Source organism: Vipera ursinii (assembly GCF_947247035.1).
Source record: "Vipera ursinii genome assembly, chromosome: Z".
Classification (NCBI taxonomy): Eukaryota; Metazoa; Chordata; class Lepidosauria; order Squamata; family Viperidae; genus Vipera; species Vipera ursinii.
In genome coordinates, this window is record NC_139517.1 from 5601797 (window position 1) to 5620157 (window position 18361).

At 39.8% G+C, this 18361-nt stretch overlaps 1 protein-coding gene across 1 annotated transcript in view; it reads left to right on the forward strand.

Annotated features, from left to right (window-relative positions):
• The window catches only part of LOC310649938 (vomeronasal type-2 receptor 26-like), a gene marked incomplete at both ends in the record, with an annotated part of 482094 nt that overhangs the window by 40022 nt on the left and 423711 nt on the right, over window positions 1–18361 (forward strand). The gene's annotated exons all lie outside the window — the stretch shown is intronic.

Below are 18361 nucleotides of genomic sequence, written 5' to 3' on the forward strand. Positions count from 1 at the left end.
GGACAGACCTCTATTTCTCTGTCTCTGCCAACCATAATGGACTATGAAGAATGGAGGAAAACCAGCATAACACCATGCAGTCCACTCCAAATACTCTGACCCAATCCAGAAGGGCATCATGATCAATGGTAGTGAAAGCCACCAATAGGTCATGTAGGACAAGAATGGATGTACAACCCACATTCCACCCATGGCAGAGATCACTCTAGAAAGAGTACAGAGAAGAGCAACAAAGATAAGTGGCCCAGAGGCTAAAACATACAAGGAATGGTTGCTGGAATTGGGTATGTCTACTTTAATGAAGAGAAGAACGAGGGTGACATGTTATCAGTGTTCCAATATCTCAGGGTTTGCCAGAAAAAAGAGGGAGGGAAGCGATTCTCCAAAGTAACTGAAAGTGGGACAAGAAGCAACGGATGGAAATTAACCAAAGAGAGAAGCAACCTAGAACTAAGGAGAAACTTCCTGACAGTTAGAACAATTAATCAGTAGAACAACCTACCTCCAGAAGCTGTGAATGTTACAACACTGGCAGTTTTTAAGAAGAGATTGGACAGCCATTTGTCTGAATAGGTATAGGATTTCCTGTCTGAGGAGGGGGTTGGAAAAGATGACCTCTAAGGTCACATTGTTGTTGTTGTTGCTTCATCATCATCATCATCATCATCATCGTCATCATCATCATCATCATCATTATTATTATTATTATTATTATTATTATTATTATTATTATTATTATCATTATTATTAGGGGCAATGAGCTGACTTTGTAATAATGCCGCTTGGGGGGGGGGCGAAAGCCCTAATAAACAGGCATATACATAGAATGAAGGCTATTGTTAAGCACATTGGTTTGTGCTTAAATTGTAAGCTGCCCTGAGTCTTCGGAGAAGGGCAGGATATAAATGGGATTAAAATAAAATAAAATCATCATCATCATCATCATCATCATCATCATCATCATCATCATCATCATCATCTTTGCACAGTCAGCCAGTTGTTCAGACTGGATTTGGCATTTTTGTCTACCTATCGAGTCCTTACTAAGGATATGGGATACGCAGATGTGGATTTTTGATGGTATTACATATATTGTCGCAGGGTGGAAGCAGTTCCTAGTAAGGCCACCTTATGCAATTGACTAATGGCGAATTTGTCAATGCCAATGGTTTTTAAGTGGCGCTCCGGTTGTTTTGGGATTGCACCCAAGGCACCTATTACTATTGGTACTACCCTTGCTTCTCTTTGCCACAGTCTTTCTATTTCTATTTTGAGGTCTTTGTATTTTGTTATCTTCTCCAGTTCTTTCTCATCTATTCTGCTGTCTCCAGGCATTGCCACGTCCACTATCCAGACTGTTTTGTCTTTCTTATCAACAATTGTTAAGTCTGGGCTGTTATGTTATGTTGTTGTTAAACCTTTTGATAAGTCTGTCACTTTTCACATCACTAGATTTCACCGAAATGGCTTCAGACAATGGGTATCCTTTCCATTTTACTAGGTACTGAAGAAATTGAAAGATTTTAGTTTAAGAGGGACGAGCTCTCTAAGTAAGACAGTATCTTTTTTTTGGTTTTTTTTGTTTTGTATTTAATATGAGACCTATAAAAATGTGTGGGATGATTAACATAAAGGAAATGTTTTAGATATTTAAATGTAATTTATTTTTTTTAAAAAATCCAATGGATAACTAAGAATGGGGAAATGTTTTGAATAGAATTAAAAGATTAGATAATTGGATTTATTAAATGGAACATTTAAAGATTAAATTTGGGTTTAATTATGGGCAAAACGAACAGAAAGAATTTAGAAATAAGTGTACACTAGTTGAAGAGGGATAGTATTTTAAGTAGTATATTATTTTCTTTTTTCTTTTTTCTTCTTTCTTTCTTCTGCTCTCTCGTGTCTTTTCTTTTTCTATGTCTTTCTTTTGTGTCTTTTTCTTACTTATTTTTTTAAGATAAGATAGATTTTAATACTTTGCAGGGGTCTTCAAACTTGGTTCTTTTATGACTTGTGGACTTCAACTCCCAGAATTCCTCAATCAGGCACGCTGGCTGAAGAATTCTGGGAGTTGAAGTCCACAAGTCATAAAAGGGCCAAGTTTGAAGACCCCTGCTTTAAAGTAATTAGTTCTGGGGAAAAAAATTAACCAGTAGAAATCTTTTAACATTGTAGGGAAAATAAATTTAAATAAGAATTGTAAACAGGATTTGTGACAAGGCAACCAAGATGACCAGATAGAAAAGAAGTATGATATTGATGAGATTATTATTGGTAGAAATTTTAGAAAAAATCTTTATATTTAATCTTTATTGTCATTAAAGATAATTTTATTGTCATGACCTCCAAGGTCCCTTCCAACTTTATTATTATTATTATTATTATTATTATTATTATTATTATTATTATTATTATTATTATTATTTTACTGTGGGCACAATGGTACACATCAGAAATGAAATTTAGTTGCCCGCTCTCAAAGTGAGACACATACATGACACACCTCCAAAACCTACTACATACAACATATGTATAGACCCACACCCCTACATATACATAACAATAAAATATTAAATACTGTCCATCTTGAATATATAATGGAAGGAGGACGCTTGAGAGTTCACAAGGTTAATGCTGTATGGAATAAAACTATGGCTGAATCTGGATGTTCTGCTTCGGATACCACGAAGCCTCCTCCCAGAAGGTAACAAGGAAAGCAGGTCGTGAAGAGGTTGTGTAGTGTCCCAGATAATCTTGCAGACCCTGCTCAAACAACGCTTCTGTGCCATGTCCTGGGTGGAAGGGAGGGAACAGCCAATGATCTTTTCAGCCATCCTCGCCACTCTCTGCACCGCCTTCCTGTCCGAAGCAGGGATGCTTCCAAACCAGACTGTGATGCTGTATGACAGGATGCTCTCAATTGTCCCCCTGTAGAAAGTGGTCAAAAGAGGGGAAGGAAGATGAGCTTTTCTCATGAGACGCAGAAAGTGCAGGCAATGCTGTGCCCACTTCACCAGTTTGTGCCGGATATGTTCACTGCCTTGGGTTGTTTATAAAAAATAATAAAGGCAGGGTATAAATTTAAAAAAAAATGTAAAGTAAATTTAAAAAATCTGTTATGATTGTACCCTTTGATGTCCCAAGACAATGCATGGAATTGTTGTCCTTCCCCTCCCCCGCAAAAAGCTGTGGATCCTAGGCACTAGGTCAGAAACCTCTCTGAGATGCCACCTTATTGAAAATGAAGAATAAGTAAGAACAGCCATTGTAACTGGATACAACTTTGTGTACCATATTTTCATGTGCTAACATGTACTGGAAAAAGAAGAACTTTCTGGAAAACTCAACCTGTCAAACTGGGGCCAGCAAACAGTCACAATGCAGGTGCTCAGAACATGGATCCTTTCTTAGAAAATCTGTTTTTGTACTCCTTCCTGCCAGCATGCATCCCAGCAGTACCAAAGTCTTCCTTGAAACTATGGGCCATGTTTTGCTTATTTTCCAACCACTTTCCCTTTCAGTGATTCTGTTGATTTTGTGGTTTGTTTTAATGAGATCTTGTCCCATTCTGACACTCCTGATGCAGAAGCTGCAAAATTTGGCCTTGTACATTATTTTCAGGAGTCCCTTAAGAGGACAAGTTGAGAGGGAAAAAAAAACCCTGCAATCTTGGTTCTCTTCCTCTCAGCTTCCCCTTATTATTATTAAATGGTACAAGCTGGAAGGGACGTTGAGTCACTGTGTGCCTTGCACAATAATACAAAGCAGAGTCTTCAGTCTTCACGTTGTTCAGCTGGAGATAAACTGAACTTTTGGAATTGTCTCTGGAGATGGTGAATCTTCCACTGACTTTGGAGTTGTACCATTTGCTACTTCCTGAACTACTCAATCCAGCCACCCACTCCAGTCCTTTCTCTGGAGCTTGACGGACCCAGTGCATCTCACAACATGTGAAAGTGAATCCAGATGCTTTACAGGATAGACTGAGTGATCCTCCAGGGGTTACAGTACCCCCTCCAGTCTCCACCAGCTGAACCTGTGAGTTACAGCCTGAGAAAGAAAAAAACAAATAGAAAATCAGAAATAACATAAACAGGGAAATATAAATTCCTGTCTTTGGTTGTGGGAGAACATCTACCTGAAAAGCTGGTAAGGAAGAGAAGGAAAATGCAAATCATCACAACTGAGTTGGTGTCTTTTGAGTCTGATTTCTTGAGTTCCTGTGTGAAGCAGAGCTTCTATGAGTCGTGTTTTAAAAAGTGAGTTTGCCTAATTTGCATGTCCTTCATATGATAAGGATGTGGTCCTTCCATTCAGACTATAAATTCATGTGAATATAGTCAGCTTAAAGTCCTGCTGGTTCCTATTAAGAAATGAAGATAATTTTGAGTCAAAACAGTGTCAGTTAAGTGAGTAAAAATGGCATAGGATGACTCAGAAGAATATTAAATATTTATTTATTATTTATTTATTGAATTTTTATACCGCCCTTCTCCCGAAGGACTCAGGGCGGTGAACAGGGCATATAGATAGAAATACAAAAGTTAAAAGAAGATTAAATTATTGCCCGAATTAAAACGATCAAAATATAAAAGACATTAAAACCCTAAAATTCCCCCATCAGGCCAAGCCAGCTTGTTCAAATAGATGGGTCTTTAACCCGCGCCGGAAGGAGCAAAGATCTGGTGCCATCCGGAGCTCAACTGGCAGTTGGTTCCATAAAGCCGGGGCGCCCACAGAGAAGGCCCTCCCCCTGGGGGCCACCAGCCGGCATTCTCTGACCGGAGGCACCCTGAGGAGGCCCTCTCTGTGGGAACGCACAGGGCGGAGGGGAGTTGACGCCGGCAGCAGGTGGTCCCCGAGGTATTCTGGACCCATGCCATGTAAGGACTTAAAAACCATCACCAAGACCTTGAACCTCACCTGGAAGACAACTGGTAACCAATGCAGCTCGCGGAGCAAGGGTGTAACATGGGAGTACCGGGAAACTCCCAAGACAACTCTTGTAGTTCATCTATTCCAACCCCCCGCACAAGCAGGAAACCCTACACCTTTTTTGGAATCTGTTCCATTGGTTGATTGTTTTCACTGAAAGAAAATTTGTCCTTATTTCAAACTTGAATCTCTCTTTGATCAGTTTCATCTATTATTCCTTGTCTGGCCTTCAGGTGCTTTGGAAGATAGGCTGACCCTCCCTCTCCTCTCTGTGAGACCCCTCAAATATTGGAACACTGCTATCATGTCTCCCCTGGTCCTTCTCTTCCCTAGACTAGCCATGCCCAGTTCCTGCAACCGTTCTTCATATGTTTAATTGGAGAAACCTTTAACTATTCTTGATTCACCTATTGTATTCCTTTTCCAAAATGTGGAATATTCTGATGGTTGTTTGCAGGCTTCACTCAAATTTCCATCCAATGTATTCTGTGCTTCTCTGCTGCTTCTTCTGGGTTGATTTTAAATTTAAAATGTTAATGTATCTATTCCTTCTTCTGGCTTCTCCTAATCTCTCTTTTAATTCTCCCTCCTTCCCTCCCTCCCTCCCTCCCTCCCTCCCTCCCTCCCTCCCTTCCTTCCTTCCTTCCTTCCTTCCTTCCTTCCTTCCTTCCTTCCTTCCTTCCTTCCTTCTAATTTCCATTTGTCTTCTGCAGTATTTGCCCACACTATTCTATTTTCCCTATGCACCCTCAGTTACCATAGGATGCAGAATATTTTCCAGGTGATCAAGGCCAACCACTAATATGCTAAAATGAGGGCTTTTTTTGTCATAGAACACTCAGAACGGAGTTCCGGCACCTTTTTTGGATGGAACCTTGTAGGGTAGGCAAGGTGGGTTGTATGACATGTGTGAGTTCCAGCACCTTTTTCTTTCACAAAAAAAGCACTGGCTAAAACTAAGGATTGAAAGAAAACATCTTGCAATTTTGTTTTAACTGATCAAAGAGAGAAGCAACATGGAATTAAGGAAAAAAATTCCTGACTCTGAGGACAATTAACCAGTGGAACAGCTTTGCCTTCAGAAATCGTGAGTGCACCATCACTGGAGATTTTTAAAAAGAGGCTATACAGTAATTTGTCTGAGATGGGATTGTTTCTCCTCCTTGAGCAAAGCGTAGGACTAGAAGACTTCCAAGGTTCCTTCTAGATCTATTCTCTTCTGTTTATCCACAAATGAATGGTATAGTGACAATTCTTTCATGTTTTATAATACAAAAAAAATCTAGATCTTATGACCACAAAAGTTTGGGTATAATTTATAAACGTGCACCACACATTTGAGATATACAACTTGTTATACAGAAAATGGCAAGAAACAAAAGATTCTATAACTCCAAATGTTTAATGAGTGATAACAGTTCACATGGAAGAAGACGGATGTACACAAACCACAGCAGTCCAGGTGGAGTCTACTAAGCAAAGGTTGCTCAACCATATTAAGTATGGGTGATTAACCTCTCTGTGTTTCATGTATGTTTTTTTGCCTATTTATCCCACTCCTCTTTGCCTGGTTGAGTTCGTTTCATAGGCCAGACACATCATTCAGTGATTCTCTGGCATCCCCTTTCAAGATATTTCAGTCATTAAAGGAAGGGTTTTTGCATGAGCTCTCCTAGGACTCCTTTCACTGTGTCTCTTGCACAGTAATACACAGCTGTGTCTTCAGCTTTGAGGTTGTTCATTTGCAGATAGAAATTGGAACTGTCCTTGGAGGGAGTAAAGCGTCCTTGGATTGTTGGTGAATAATAGATGGTATTCCTAGTATCGTAATAGTGAACAAGCCATTCCAGTCCTTGGCCAGGTTTCTGTCTGATCCAATCCATCCAGTAGCTGTTAACATTAAATCCAGTGACAGCACAAGTCAGTTTATGGGCTTCTCCTGGTTTCTTCAGCACTGGATCTGACTGGGTCATGACTATCTGGGAGAGGCTTCCTAAGTAAAGAAGAAGAGAATTGGAGGAGAGTTAGGACATCACAGCCATGGTTAAGAATCGAAACTTCAGTTCACTGAAGGAATAAAAGCAATAGATTAAAAAAGCAAAATCAACACACGGGAAGAGAAGACAGCCAGTGTGATGAGAACTGGAAGGATGGATGGCATAGTGGAGTAATGGTTAGATCTCTGAGGGCTTCTCTCAGATGAATTTGTTTAGGTGAGATGGGGAGCTCTGAGGATATAAATGAGAAGTGAAAATGATGCCAAATTTGCATAAATCCTGATGGAAACTATAAATACAAGATGAATATCAGGTTGTGTTGCATTGTATACACTAATCTCTTCTGCAAATGGAAGCCATTGCACTATTTTAACATATTCATCCAGATTATTTCCTTGCATAAATTGTACTTGTTGTTTCATTTCTTATTTAAGTGTAATATAATGTATTTTAGAAGGTGTTCCCTTGGGGTCCAACATATGGATGCTTGGGCTTATGTTCTCTATCTTAAACTAGCTAATTTATTTTTACATAGTCACCAAGATTTCTAAATGCTAAACCTAGAAAGTCCATCAATTTATTTTGCATTCCTATTGAATCAATGTGTGCAGAAATCTACAGCTAACTTTAACATTTCAGTGATTATGTATGCACAATCCTGCAGGGTTTTAGGCAATACTAAGGAAATGGTTGCCATTCTCTTTCCATGAGAGATTTTTCACCTTGGCAATATAGAGTACAACTCTGGAATTCTCAGGGGTCTCCAGCCAGGAGTATTAAAATATCTAAGTTAATCTGCGCTGCAAAGAGAAGCTATTAGATGTTTTATGCATCTGACTGGATATCTCATTTCTCTAAATTGTTCTTTTTCTTCCATTTGCTATTTAATTAAAGTGCAATGTGCTTTGGAATGTCCTTAGGGCCTAATGCTATCTCACTTCAACTATCCACCTTATTATTGAAGTGTAGCTAAATGTCAGCCTGATAACATAGGGAACATCTCTGGATTTCTCTGGTGGTGTCCATAAATCATTTATTTAATTAAATGTTTATGTCCACCCAACTCACTCTCAGTGATACTGGGCAGTTTGCAAGGGTGTTGTTGTTGTTAGCTGCAAACTCATGTCCGACCCATTGCGACCCTATGGACAACGTTCCTCCAGGCCTTCCTGTCCTCTACCTTCTTCTGGAGTCCATTTAAGCTCACGCCTACTGCTTCAGAGTCTCCATCAAGCCACCTCATTCTCTGTTGTCCCCTTCTTCTATTGCCCTCAATCTTTCCCAGCATTAGGCTCTTCTCCAGTGGGTCCTTCCTTCTCATTAGGTGGCCAAAGTATTTGAGTTCTAGCTTCAGGATCTGGCCTTCTAAAGAGCAGTCAGGGCTGATCTCCTCTAGGACTGACCGGTTTGATCGCCTTGCAGTCCAAGGGACTTGCAGGAGTCTTCTCCAGCACCAGAGTTCAAAGGCCTCAATTCTTTGGCGCTCAGCCTTTCTTATGGTCCAACTTTCACTGCCATACATTGCAACTGGGAAGACCATAGCCTTGACTATACGCACTTTTGTTGACAGGGTGATGTCTATGCTTTTTAGTGTTCTGTCTAGGTTTGCCGTGGCTTTCCTCCCCAGGAGCAAGCGTCTTTTAATTTCTTGGCTACAGTCCCCATCTGCAATGATCTTGGAGCCCAGGAAAATAAAATCTGTCACTACCTCCATTTCTTCCCCATCTATTTGCCAGGAATTGAGAGGGCCAGATGCCATGATCTTGGTTTTCTTAATGTTTAGTTTCAACCCAAGTTTTGCACTCTCCTTCTTCACCCGCAACAAGAGGCTCTTTAGTTCTTCTTGCAAGGGTAAAAACCCATAATAAAAACATAAAAAGCATTAAGCTTTCTTCCACCCGTTGGTGGTATTTTGACATGAATGAGAACATAGGGGAAAACAAAAAGATCATTATGAAAAAAGTAGAGAGAAAGTAAACCCACTAATATTCCAAAACTGAGGATTGAAAGAAAACATTTGTCCATAAATGAATGGTACGCTAATACTTTTTTGATGTTTTATACAAAAAAACAAACAAACAAAACACCTAGGTCTTATGACCACAAATGTTTGGGTGTAATTCATAAATGTGCACTACACATTTGAGAAATACAAGTTGGTATAAGGGAAACAGCAAGAAACAAGATTTCATAACTCCAAATGTTTAATGAGTGATAACAATTCACATGGAAGAAGTCACATGTACACGGTTAGTTGGAAGCACGAAGACAAAAAAGAATGTGTATTGTGTTGCTTCTTTGCATCTGGAGAGGAAAAACATGCTGAAAACCACACCAGTCCAGATGGCACCTAATAAGTAAAGCTTGCTCAACTGTATTAAGTATGGGTGATTAATCTCTATGTGTTTCATGTATGTTTTTTGCCTATTTATCCCACTCCTCTCGGCCTGGCTGAGTTCGATTCGTAGGCCAGAAAAATCATTGAGTGATTCTCTGGCATCCTGTTTCAAGATAATTCAGTCATTAAAGGAAGGGTTTTTGCATGAGATCTCCTAGGATTTCTTTCACTGTGTGTCTTGCACAGTAATACACAGCCGTGTCTTCAGCTTTGAGGTTGTTCATTTGCAGATAGAAATTGGAACTGTCCTTGGAGGGAGTAAAGCGTCCTTGGATTGTTGGTGAATAATAGATGGTATTACTAGTACCATAATAGAGAACAAGCCATTCCAGTCCTTGGCCAGGTTTCTGTCTGATCCAACCCATCCAGTAGCTGTTAACATTAAATCCAGTGACAGCGCAAGTCAGTTTATGGGCTTCTCCTGGTTTCTTCAGCACCAGATCTGACTGGGTCAGGACTATCTGGGAGAAGCCTCCTAAGCAAAGAAGAAGAGAATTGGAGGAGAGTTAGGACATCACAGCCATGGTTAAGAATCGAAACTTCAGTTCACTGAAGGAATAAAAGCAATAGAATAAAAAAGCAAAATCAACACACGGGAAGAGAAGACAGCCAGTGTGATGAGAACTGGAAGGATGGATGGCATAGTGGAGGAATGTTTAGATCTCTGAGGGCTTCTCTCAGATGAATTTGTTTAGGTGAGATGGGGAGCTCTGAGGATATAAATGAGAAGTGAAAATGATGCCAAATTTGCATAAATCCTGATGGAAACTATAAATACAAGATGAATATCAGGTTGTGTTGCATTGTATACACTAAGCCCTTCTGCAAATGGAAGCCATTGCACTATTTTAACATATCCATCCAGATCACTTTCTGGTGTAGATATTACATTGTGTTTCATGTCTTATTTAATTGTAATGTTATGTATTTTAGAATGTGTTCCCTTGGGGTGCACGATATGGATGCTTAGGCTTATGTTCTCTATCTTAAACTTGCTAGCTTCCTTTCAAATAGTCACCAAGATCTTATTGTATCACAGTGTGCAGAAAAATATAGCTGAGTTTAATTTTTCAGTGATTGCATATATACAATCGTGCAGGTTTTTAGGCAATGCTAAGGAAGTGGCTTGACATTCTCTTATCCTGAGGAGTTTGTGCAGCAGCAACTAAAGAAGCTAATACAATCCTGGGTTGTATAAACAGAGGCATAGAATCAAGATCAGGCAAAGTATTAGTACTGCTTTATTAAGACCACATCTGAAATACTGCAACCAGTTTTGGTCACCATAGTACAGAAAAGATGTTGAGAGTTTGAAAAAAGTTCAGAGCAAAACAACTAAGATGATCAAAGGCCTGGAGACTAAAGCGTATGAAGAATGGCTGTAGGACTTGGGTTTGGCTAGTCTAAAGAAAAGAAGAAACAGGGGTGACATAATAGCACTATTCCAGTATTTGAGAGGTTGCCACAAAGAAGAGGGGGTCAAATTATTCTCCAAAGCACCAGAAGGCAGGACAAGAAACAATGGTTGGAAATTGACCATAGAGGGAAGCACCCTGGAATTAAGGAGAAACTTCCTAATAATGAGTACAGTTAATCAGTGGAACTGCTTGCCTTCAGAAATCATGGGTGCTCCATCACTTTTGAAGAAGAGACAAGACAGTCACTTGTTTGAAATGGTATAGGTTCTCCTGCTTGAGCAGGGGGCTGAACTAGAAGACCTCCAATGTCCCTTCCAGCTCTATTCTATTCTTTTCTAAAAAATAGTCTCTTCTTTCCATGTTGTTACTATTCAGGGATTTTTTTCCCCTGAAGATAAAACTAACTGCTTTAGGAACATGTGTGCCAATTGCTATTCCTGGGCGAGGAGTGTAAAACATTTTTTGGTTTGGCAATTTAGAGTACATCTCTGGAATTCTCAGGGGTCTCCATCCAAGATTAAAGTCATTTTGGGCACAAGAATGATGGGAAGACACACAATGAAATAGTTATAATTGAATATCTATGGAGATTCTCATTCATCCAGGTCATGGTTATCCCAAAGGTGCTTTTCCTGAGGAAACTGGAGTTTCTTGAAAAATCAATATAATAAATAGGATTTTTTAAACTGTTCTTGATTCACCTGTTGCATTCCTTTTCCAAAATGTGGAATATTTGGTTGGTTGGTTGCAAGTTTCAGTCAAATTACCCTCCAATGTATTCTGGGCTTCTCTGCTGCCTCTTCTGGGTTGATTTTAAATTTAAAATGTTAAGATGCTTATTTCTTCTTCTGGCTTCTCCCAATCTCTCTTTTAATCCTCCCTCCCTCAATTCCTTCCTTCCTTCCTTCCTTCCTTCCTTCCTTCCTTCCTTCCTTCCTTCCTTCCATCCATCCAACCAACTCAACCTTCTATTCTTATATTTCCTTCACCCTTTTCTCCATTCTCTTACACCTCATATTATTCTTTTTTCCTCCTCTTCTTTTATGAAACATAGAATGATAAATATAGTATGGATGCATGCATTTTTTGTTACTGGAAACATAATCTCTGAAGAAGAACATATAACTTCCATTTGTCTTCTGCACCATTTCCCCACACTATTCTATTTTCTCTATCCACCTTCATTTATCATAAAGTGAAGGATATTCTCCTGGTGATCCAATCTATTTTATTTTTATTTATTTAATTAAATGTATATGCCCACTCAGCTCACATTCAGTGATTCTGGGCAGTTTACAAGGCTAAAAAGACAATATAAAAACAATAAAAAAGCAATAACTTTCCCTCCACCCATCTATGGTATTTTGACATGAATGAGACTCTAGGGAAAAAAAAGATCATTGTGAGAAGAAAGTATGGAGAAGGTCACCACTAATATGCCAAAACTGAGGACTGAAAGAAAACATTTGTCCATAAATGAATGGGTACAGTGAGATGTTTTTTTCATGTTTTATAATAAAAACATCTAGATATTTATGACCACAAAATTTTGTGTATAATTTATAATTGTGCATCACGCATTTTCAAAAGAGAACTTGATATATGGGAAATGGCAAGAAACAAAAGATTCCATAGCTCCAAATGTTTAATGAGTGATAACAATTCGCATGGAAGAAGACACATGTACACGGTTAGTTGAAAGCATGAAGATGATAAAGAATGTGTATTGTGTTGCTTCTTTGCATCTGAAGAGGAAAAACCCGCTGAAAACCACAGCAGTTCAGATGGAGCCTACTAAGCAAAAGTTGCTCAACCATATTAAGTATGGGTGATCAATCTCTATGTGTTTCATGTATGTTTTTTGCCTATTTATCCCATTCCTCTCTGCCTGGCTGAGTTCATTTCGTAGGCCAGACAAATCATTGAGTGATTCTCTGGCATCCCGTCAATAAAGGAAGGGTTTTTGCATGAGATCTCCTAGGAATCCTTTCATTGTGTCTCTTGCACAGTAATAGACAGCCGTGTCTTCAGCTTTGAGGTTGTTCATTTGCAGATAGAAATTGGAACTGTCCTTGGAGGGAGTAAAGCGTCCTTGGATTGTTGGTGAATAATAGATGGTATTACTAGTATCGTAATAGCTAACAAGCCATTCCAGTCCTTGGCCAGGTTTCTGTCTGATCCAACCCATCCAGTAGCTGTTAACATTAAATCCAGTGACAGCGCAAGTCAGTTTATGGGCTTCTCCTGGTTTCTTCAGCACCGGATCTGACTGGGTCAGGACTATCTGGGAGAAGCCTCCTAAGCAAAGAAGAAGAGAATTGGAGGAGAGTTAGGACATCACAGCCATGCTTAAGAATTCAAACATCACTTCAAAGAATAAAAGCAATAGAATAAAAGGGTTAAATGAACACACGGGAAGAGAAGACAGCCAACATGATGAGAACTGGAATTAAGGATGGCATAGTGGAGGAATGGTTAGATCTCTAAGGGCTTCTGTGAAGTTAATCTGTCTAGGTGAGATGGGGAGCTCTGAGGATATAAATGAGAAGTGAAAATGATGCCAAATTTGCATAAATCCCAATGGAAACTGTATAAATATGAGATGAATATCAGGGTGTCTTGCACAGTATACACTAATCTCTTCAGGAAATCGAAGACATTGCACTATTTTAACATATCCATCCAGGTCACTTTCTGGTGTAAATTGTACATTGTGTTTCATTTCTTATTTAATTGTAATGTTACATATTTTCAGGGCTTTTTTTTCTCATAGAACGCTCAGAACAGAGTTCCGGCACCTTTTTTGGATGGAACTTTGTAGGGTAGGCAAGGCGGGTTGTATGACATGTGTGAGTTCCGGCACCTTTTTCTTTTACAAAAAAAGCACTGCGTATTTTAAAATGTATTCACTTGGGGTCCAAGATAGGGATGCTTGGGCTTATGTTCTCTATCTTAAACTTGCTAGCTTCTTTTTAAATAGTCACCAAGACTTCTACGTGCTAAATTAGAAAGATCACCAATTCATATTGAGGTCTTATTGAATCACTGTGTGCAGAAATGTACAGCTGACTTTAACTCCTCAATGATTGCGTATGCACAATCATGCAGGTTTTTAGGAAATGTTAAGGAAGTGGCTTTGCCATTCTCTTCCCTTGAGAAGTTTGTTGAGAAGCGACTAAAAAGCTAATACAATCCTGGTTTGTATAAACAGAGGCATAGAATCAAGATCAGGCCAAGTATTAGTACTGCTTTATAAAACCCTATTAAGACCACACCTGGGATACTGCAACCAATGTTGGTCACCATACTATAAAAAAGATGTTGAGACTTGGGGGGAAAAAATCAGAGAAGAGCAACTAAGATGATCAAAGGCCTGGAGACTAAAACATATGAAGAACGGCTGCAGGGATTGGGTTTGCCTAGTCTAAGGAAAAGAAGAAACAGGGGTGACGTGATAGCAGTGTTCCGGTATTTGTGAGGCTATCACAAAGAAGAGTTAAGAGGGGAGGATTTTATCCATCCCCCCAGAAAAAGGTGGTGGTTGAAGAGTTTTGGAGGAAACAGAAAAGTCTGCAACATCACTGCAGATATAACAGAGAGAAAAAGAAAAAAAAGAAAAGTTTGGGGAGTTTTTAATTGTTTTCTTCTTTTTGTATTATTTTATATTGTTTTTGGAGAATATGGATCAAACTTGCTCTAAACTAAACTAACTGGAAAATTACAAACTGGGCATCTGAGGACATCTAGTGGCAAGTATAGTGGGTACCTTGCTCAATAGTAGTAACTGTGAGAGGGATCTCGGAGTCCTAGTGGACAATCACTTAAATATGAGCCAGCAGTGTGCTGCAGCTGCCAAAAAATCCAACACAGTGCTAGGCTGCATTAACAGAGGGATAGAATCAAAATCACATGAAGTATTAATACCACTTTACAATGCTTTGGTAAGGCCACACTTGGAATACTGCATCCAGTTTTGGTCACCACGATGTAAAAAAGATGTTGAGACTCTAGAAAGAGTACAGAGAAGAGCAACAAAGATGATTAGGGGAAAGGACAAGGGGGTACATGATAGCAGTGTTCCAATATCTCAGGGGCTGCCACAAAGAAGAGGGACCATTATTATAAAACTTTTATTCATAAAATATGAAACTCAGTTAACTGAACACTCAAATTGACTGGCACTAATGGTTGACGTTGGGTTGCTGCCAGCATCCTAGGTATCAACCAGGTATCTCCTTAAAATGTAAGATGTTCCGAGTAGCACAGTTTTTTTGTAGCATTGCTGGAGTTATTGCAGGAAGCTGCAATTTCTTGATGTATTTTGCAAAGTTTTTGGACATAGTTCCCAGTGCCCCAATGACAATGTGTATCACTGTTACACGTTTCATCCATAATCGCACAGTTTTGATGGCCAGGTCGTGGTATTTCTGTTTCCTCCAAAACACTTAAACCACAGCCTTTTTCTGGGGGGAGGGATAAAAATCCTCCCCTCTTAACTCTGGGAAATTGCTTTAATATTTTTTTCCCAGAACAAGTTTTCATCATAGAGAAAAAAGGAAGGAGAGTATTCTCACCCAGTCCAAGATGTTGCTCACTCTTGTTTTTTAGTCGCTTTTCCTCTCAGCTGTCAGAAGCCTCTGACTGGCTGTGTAAATGAAGCCAGTATTTTTCCTGCCATTCTGGAAGCCTCCTTGGAACAGCAGGTCAGTTACTGCCTTTCCACGATTTGCAAGGGTCCCGTCTTGGTTAGTAACCTCTATGGGGTGACTTTCAGTCCTCTTTGGACCCGCTGTACGCCATAGTATCACAATTATGACAAATCATAGCTTGAACGATCTTGCTTTGCATGTAATGAGTCTATCTCATATATTAGTTTCCCCTTTTAAGTTGCATTACTGAAACAAATGAACTTTTGCACGATATTCTAATTTTTCGAGTTTCACCTGTACCTATGGACACAAGATACTTCCATATTCTTATTTAGGCTACGGTCTTCCTAGTTGCAATGTATGGCAGTGAAAGTTGGACCATAAGAAAGGCTGAGCGCCAAAGAATTGAGGCCTTTGAACTGTGGTGCTGGAGAAGACTCCTGCGAGTCCCTTGGACTGCAAGGCGATCAAACCGGTCAGTCCTAGAGGAGATCAATCCTGACTGCTCTTTAGAAGGCCAGATCCTGAAGCTAAAACTCAAGTACTTTGGCCACCTAATGAGAAGGAAGGACTCCCTGGAGAAGAGCCTAATGCTGGGGAAGATCGAGGGCAATAGAAGAAGGGGACGACAGAGAATGAGGTGTCTGGATGGAGTCACTGAAGCAGTAGGCGTGAGCTTAAATGGACTCCAGAAGATGGTAGAGGACAGGAAGGCCTGGAGGAATGTTGTCCATAGGGTCGCGATGGGTCGGACACGACTTTGCAGCTAACAACAACAACAACAATATTCGTAAAGGTGAGCTTTGTTCAAGCTGTTTTTATATAGTGTGGCATATACAGCATAGACAGCATGGATGTATGACCTTTCTTACTGTGAATCTCCCATAAGGAACAGACTATTTCCATTTGTCTTCTTCAAATTCTGCCCACACTATTCTATTTTCTCCTATCCATCCTCAATTACCATAGGATGCAGAACATTGTGCTGATGTCTCAATCTATGGTATTTCAGCATGAATGAGAAGATGGAGATTACGAAGAGAAAAATAGAAGAACAACTACTAAGAAACCAAAATGGAGGATTCAAAAATAAAAGAAAAACAAACTGTCCATAGAGCAACAGTTACAGTGAGAATTATTTCCTGTTTTATAAAGAAATCTGGAACAGATGAACACAAAAGCCACAGCAGTACAGATGGAGCTTAATAAGCAAAGGTTTTGAACCACATTCAGTGTGGGTGAATAATCTTTCACTGGATTGTGTGATTGTTTTGTCTTTTTATCTCACACCTCTCTGCCTCACTGAGTTTGTTTCATAGGCTAAATAAATAATTGAGTGGCTCTCTGACACCCCCTTTTAAGATATTTCAGCAATTAAAGGAAGAGGTTTTGCTTGAAATTTCTTAGGATTTCTTTCACTGTGTCTCTTGCACAGTAATACAAATAATAATAATAATAATAATAATAATAATAATAATAATAATAATAATAATAATAATAATAATAATAATAATAATAATAATATAAAGTTGGAAAGGACCTTGGAGGTCATCTAGTCCAACCCCCTGCTCAGGCAGGAAACCCTATACCATTTCAGGCAAATGGCTGGCCAGTCTCTTCTTAAAAACCTCCAGTGTTGGAGCATTCACCACCTCTGGAGGCAGGTTGTTCCACTGGTTAGTTGTTCTAACTGTCAGGAAGTTTCTCCTTAGTTCTAGGTTGTTTCTCTCCTTGACTAGTTTCCATCCGTTGCTTCTTGTCCTGCCTTCAGGTGCTTTGGAGAATAGCTTGACTCCCTCTTCTTTGTGGCAGCCCCTGAGATATTGGAACACTGCTATCATGTCACCCCTCACCCTTCTCTTCGTTAAACTACACATACCCAATTCCAGCAACCGTTCCCTATATGTTTTAGCCTCCAGCCCCCTAATCATCTTTGTTGCTCTTCTCTGTACCCTTTCTAGAGTCTCGACATCTTTTTTACATCGTGGTGACCAAAACTGGATGCAGTATTCCAGGTGTGGACTTACCAAAGCATTGTAGAGTGGTATTAGTACTTCACTTGACCTTGATTCTATCCCTCTGTTAATGCAGCCTAGCACTGTGTTGGCTTTTTTGGCAGCTGCAGCACACTGCTGGCTCATATTGAAGTGATTGTCTACTAAGACTCCGAGATCCCTCTCACAGTTATTACTATTGAGCAAGGTACCACCTATACTATACCTATGCATTTGATTTTTCCTGCCTAAGTGTACAGAGCAGTGTCCTCAGCTTTGAGGTTGTTCATTTGCAGATAGAACTTGGATCTGTCCTTGGAGGCAGTAAAGCATTTTTGGATTATCGGTGAATAATAGTTGTTAGTAGATGAGTGATAGTGAACATGCCATTCCAGTTCTTGGCCAGGTTTCTGTCTGATCCAATCCATCCAGTAGCTGTTAACATTAAATCCAGTGACAGCACAAGTCAGTTTATGAGCTTCTCCTGGTTTCTTCACTGAATTTGACTGGGGCAAGAATATCTGGGAGCCGCCTCCTAAACAGAGGAGAAAGAACAGAAATGGATGTCAGTGAAGACATCACAGCCATTGTTAAGAACTGAAAATTCATTTCATTGAAGGAAGAAAAGAAATAGAATGAAACGGCAAAATGAACACACGGGAAGAGAAGACTGCCAGTGTGAGCAGAACTGGAAAGAAGGACAACATAGTAGAAGAATGGTTGGCTTTCCGAAGGCTTCTGTGGGGTGAACTTTGCTGTTTACCAGAGAGAGGAACCTTTGAAGGTTTAAATGACCTCTCGTTTAGACTACTGCAATGCTCTCTACATGGGGCTGCCCTTGAGGACCATGCGGAGGCTTCAGCTGGTGCAGAATGCAGCCGCGCGAGTGGTGTTGGGGGGTCTCCCAATACTCCCATGTAACACCTCTACTCCGTGAGCTGCATTGGCTTCCGGTTGCCCTCCGGGT